Below are 6,000 nucleotides of genomic sequence, written 5' to 3' on the forward strand. Positions count from 1 at the left end.
CCCGCGTGATGCGAGCGGAATAGTCAGCTTTTCCGCTTGGTACTTTCAAAACAAAACCTTTTAGGATACTTTGACGATCACTTGGTTTAAAAATATACGAATTCAATTACAAATAACGTTGTTAAACGTACTTGAAATGTCAATAACTGAAGTGACCCAGTTAGGTTAGAGGTCAAAACAGATTACTCTGAAATTCCATGACTGGCGGCTGCCATTGAAAATTTTGAAGCAAAACTCCAGGAATTGTGCCATGGTCATATTTTAAAAATCAGTTTTTGCCACAGATTTAGGTGCTGCTTTGGGATACTCATTAAGTCTGCTGTGAAAACAGATTTCCTCAGAGAACAGTTATTCTTGAAATTCAAAGTCTAACTGCCCAGTGTTATATCAGTGCCATTGAGACATGGGTGAAAACAATTTATTTATTAATTATAACAAACCACTCTCTCTTTCCATGCTTCCTGTTATGTCAGTCATGCATTGATTTATGCTTATTAAGTCGCAATTATGCATGTAATTCACTGCCTGCATTCCTTCAGTGCAGCTATACTCGACGTTAACAGAGTCATCAGGCTGAAAACAACTATTATTATTATTGTTGTTGTTGTTGATGATATTATTATTATTGTTGTTGGTGGTGGTGGTGATGTTATTATTATTAGTGGTAGTAGTAGTAATATTATTCTTATTAATAGTAGTAGTAATAATATTATTAATAATGTTAATATTTAGTAGTAGTATTAGTAGTGGTATCATTGTATAAAATGTGTACTAATTCATCACTAATTTAGTTTACAGCTGTTTTTCTGACTAAATATTATTTGAAACTATTAGGATGAAAAAGAGTTATGTCCTTAAACTGCAGACATACAACAATGGAACTGGTTTGTTATCATGGTGATTTAAATGCAAAAGAATGACAAAGGCAATAAAATTGAATGTAAGATTTAAAGAGTTGCTCTATAGCAGGGGTGGGGGAACCTTTTTCATATCGAGGGCCATTTCAATTTTTATAAAGTCCTCCGAGGGCCATACTATTATGAACACATACCTAGGGATGCAAAAAAAAGTCTATAACCACTGTGTTACTAAGTCTCATGATTGCTGCATTTGAGTTTGAATTATTTATTTAGCACACATGCATATAAAATCACCAAAAAAATAGAATAAAATGACAAACAAGTAAAATATGTTTTCATGATCATACAAAACAATAAAAAAAAGAGGTGCAGAGTTGAGGCAAGAGACCCGTAAGTGCCTGTTCGAGGCCTCTACTCACAAAAACTGCAATACAACAAGATAATCAAGAAAATAAATGAAAAGAAAGAAAGATAAAGACAATAATAATAACAACTAGAAAGCGCTCGCAGAGCGCAGATCTCCGCCAAGCGCAACAATTCCTGGCATATTGTGGTTTCCACCATAAATATTAGTCCCACATATACTTTGACTACATATTTAGATTCCTTGACCATAAAAACATACCGTTAGCCACTGGAATCATAACAATATATGTCTTAGTTCAATAGTTATTCACGAAAAAAAAAAAAGTACGCTTTGAAACAATTTTACTTTGTCCGATCGCCTCAGCGGCGGCTACGAGGCACGTTCACGAACTCTTCTTCGGCGTGAGGTTTCAGCTTCGTGGCTATTAATTCACTCACCACAAAACTTGCACGCGTAATATTCTCTCTGTCGGTACATGGTCGTGTGAAAGCAGCTAGTTGAGCCTCCAAACTCCGGCGAAGAGCGTTAATTTTATCCAAACTCATCTGTCCTTTCAACTCGTCGAGTTTAGCGTGTTTCGCTATGCATTTTTCGTCCGTGTCAATCAGTCCAGCCCACTACGTACATCACATGCTGTGTTCACTGACCCTGACCTTGACTCGGACATAACATAACCGTCTGTTTTATCTCAGAAAACGGGAAAATATTTCCTCTTGCTACGAAAGAAATTTCAGGATACGAAAGGCAAAAATACGCTACCGCTGCTACTCGCAGCTCGCGGAGTTTAGCGAAAAATCTTATTGCGTTGCGGGCCGGTAGAAATGGTCTCGTAGGCCGTATACGGCCCGGAGGCCGGGGGTTCCCCACCCCTGCTCTATAGCATAATGTTTGTAGTTTTGGCAGCGTCATTGTATTTAGTCTGTTGAGCATGAATAATGAAGGGTCTGTTGATGTGCGTTTCACCAGAGGGATGTCGCCCTCGGTAAATCATAATGGCACCTTCTGTTTCGGTCTCTAGGATACTCCATTGCTTTAGGAAATATAGGTTTTCATTCATTTGCCATTTTTTCCCACACTGGTTAAATAGCTTTCATTTTTGTCCTCATCACCCCGTCCTTGTTGTCTGGCCTGGTGCCGACTCTTCCTCATTCATCTTAACTCTCTTATGGCCTGTTTAATCTCACTGTGAGGGCAGATCTTTAAAGTAGATTCAAGTTAACATGTTGATGACATAATTTAACCCAAAACACCACAGGGGGTAGTTGTCAGTTGGTGACATTGAATACATATGTTGTTGTACATTTGGAGTGATCAGAGTCAGCGTACGGACCCCAAGTTTTATTGTGGTATTTTAAAAAACATAGATAATTTGTTCATTTATTTTCCGTTTCTATGTCGACACTGTTGTTTTCACCCTCCAGCCATCAACTGATTTATTTCCTAGTGATTAAATGTTTTACTTCATATCAACTGTGTATTCATTGAAAAAGGGTTTCATAAAGAGTGTGATTTATCATTTCCCAAACCACAGAAAATCAAAGCTCTTTGTCAAGTCACTCAAATTGCAGCTGAGAAAAAACACACATGTTCTGGTATAGATTTGTAAGCTGAAGCCTTTAAAGTGTATCACATTATAGTGTTCCACATAATTTACCACAGACTGACTATATTCATTCTGTTCAGGTGTTGAACAGAGAAGTGAGGAATGAGGAGAAACTTTCTCTGGGAAGGAAAATTGTCAATCAATGCGACAAATGGAGCAAGACTCTGTCTGCTTTACAACGGGAGTACGACAAAGCTGTGAAATGGATGATGGGCACTTGAATGAGAGCGAGAACTGTGAAAAGAATGAAGATTTGAAGAAAAGACCTCTTTGTGACCTCAGTGATCAGGAGGAGACCTGCAGGAGGCCTCTGCAGTGGCTCTCTCTCCCTGCTGCAGTGCGTTCGTGGGCCAGAAATCCACAGACAAAATGAAACAACTCACACAGATGTAATGAGAAAGGCGGGTGGAGACGTAAAATGGAAACGTGTGTGTGTGTGTGTTTGTTCACGGCATGATTCACATTGTGTGCAACATCAATCACAATGTTATTTTTGGAGATTTTAATAGTAAAACCTCTGATGTTTATTTATTAGAGTTCCTCTTTTTTATCTTTTAGTATAATTTTAAAAATCATACAGCAACTTCACTGAGGACACATAATAAAAAAAAAAGCTCTTAAAACAATTTCTGTGTGCACATCTGATATGTTTATTTGAAAGTTCTGAGATGTTTACCTGTTTTATTCATCATTCTTGTCTTTTTGCTGCCTTCTTTTTGCTCTCTTTATGATTTTGCACTATTATTCCAAAGGTTTTGTGGCTTCAGTCTGGAGCAACAGTAATAAGGACAAAATAAATTCTCATTGTCATTTGACAGAAACCTTTTATCCATCATTGGTCCAAACGTCAGAGTAACTTCAGATCACTTCTGTTGAACTCTGATCATTTGTTTTAGAGTAGGTAAATGTGTTCTTTGTTTCATCATCACTAGAAGTTCATCCTGGTTTGTTAATTTTTTTTTGGGGGGGGGGTTGGTTTTTGGGAATTTTGCTTCGTAAAATGTAAAAATGTTTTTCAATTGTAATTTGTCTCAAACTTTGTAGAAGTGTTTCATGAATTTTACTTTGTGTTGCCCTTCTCAGCCACCGTAGAACCATCAGGAGGGTGTCAAATCCCACAAAATTCAAGCAGCAACGACCGTTTTAACTCTGAGGCACTGTGTTGGGATGTCGTGGTCACTAGCAAAGGTGTCACATTTTCATATGGCACCTTTGCTAGTAACCACGACATCCCAACACAGGCAATTCTATTTACAACTATATATACAATTTACAACTCTATACAATCATTTTCAATGAAAAAATTGTGAGACTCAAATATGCCAGTCTGATTTTAGACCATTTTGGACCACAAACTCCTCAAGTAATGTTAAAACGAGACTTATAAACTATCAACTGGACACAGACAGAACAAGTTTCCTGAAAGAGAGATATAATTCACAGGGACACTTTAATTAAAAAAAAAAAAAATTAGGAGTATACACACGACAGAAAAGAGTTTTCATATTTTTATTTATGGTGTCAAATAATGGAACAAGTTATGTATGGAAGTAAAACTAATAATTTTAATTCAGCCATAACTTTTATGCTTTTTCCTCTTGTTGTTGTTGTATTATGAGCCTCATCTCATCAAATAAACCCAATTGCATCATCGTTGTTGCATCTGTGAAGCCGCCACAGGCTAAATGTATAACCGGGAAAGTGCAGCGTCATTGTCACTGCCTATGATTGCAAATTAAGTGCAAAAGGGGGAGTTTTAACAACAATAGTGGCAAAAAAAAGGAAAGAAAGAAAGCGTTAAGCGAAGCTGTTATTTCCCACAGCATTTCAGTCACAATGATAAACATATTTTAAAGACTTTAAAGAGCTCGACAGGACATATTAGTTTAAGGTCTCCAGCCCAGTAGAGCTGGTCAGGACACAACAGCTGTGGGAGTTTGAGGAGTAAAACCAGTAAGAAGTGGAACAAGAGCAGCTGTTTACATGACAGGAAAAAAAATAAATTAAAGTCAAGAGAGCTGCATCCCAGTCACAGTGCTTCACGCCTAAACTCCAGCAGAGGGACAGATCGGTGCATCTGGCTGGGGCTGAATTATGGGCTGCCCTAGGAGATGAATGCATAACCCCTGTCACATCTGTCCAGGAACGCGTTCTGCATCCGGATGAACCTTCAGGGAATAAATGTGGTGAAGATGACACATAAGATTAAAGCACGAGCGCAGTGGAGGGCCGAGAGGCTGACAATGAAGGGATGTGATGCTGCGTGCAGCTCACTGGAGGGGTCCTCATCCCAGCTTTGATGAGACCACAGTCAACTGGCCTGTTGTTGCTCTCTGCCAGTTGTTGTAACTTTAACTTTGTGGCCGTGCTGTGGCAGGAAAAGTTGTGATATGAGGATTACAATCAGAATTAATCAGGGTAAACCTCAGCGATGTTGATTTGAGTCTGTGAGGAAGCTGACGGCTATAAATACCGACTCACGTCATGGTTCCATGAATAATAACAGAATTCAGTTGATTTGATCTTTTAATGGAAAAAACAGCCAAGTTACCCAACTGGCCGGTGGCAGTTGATTAAATAGCAGAAAGCGAACATTTTGCCAAGATGTTTTGATTTACAGCAACATTATCAAACAATCCTGGAAAGCTGAAGGTTTTCCAGAGAATGAAGAAAAATGGAGTTTCAATCCATTTCTTTGGACCAATGACAGGGTTCAAATTGCATAACTCTAGCTCAGTTGTTGTTTTGGTTTCTATAATCTTTCAAATTCAGTTTTCCCCAGTTTCAAATCCACTCTGCTTTGTTGGCACTGAATCAGCAATAACACAATGCCTCAACTACAGCCTCAACAGGCAGAACAGGCAGATAGAACAGCTGATGATTCTGGTAAGACCAGAGGTGGGGGACTGTGCATCTATATCAACAAGACCTGGTGTATGGATTATATTACTCTTAGGAGACACTGTTCATCTAACCTTGAGTTTATCTTGGTAAATGTAGACCGTTTTATCTGCCTCGGGAATTTACATCCATAATAGTAACTACAGCTTACATTCCCCCGGATGCTAATGCCACACTCGCAATAAACAAACTTCATGCAGCCATTAGCCAACAGAAAAAACGCCCACCTGGAGGCTGAATTTATTGTTGTGGGTGATTTCAACCACACA

This window comes from Takifugu rubripes, chromosome 16 (genome assembly GCF_901000725.2).
Source record: "Takifugu rubripes chromosome 16, fTakRub1.2, whole genome shotgun sequence".
Taxonomy (NCBI): domain Eukaryota; kingdom Metazoa; phylum Chordata; class Actinopteri; order Tetraodontiformes; family Tetraodontidae; genus Takifugu; species Takifugu rubripes.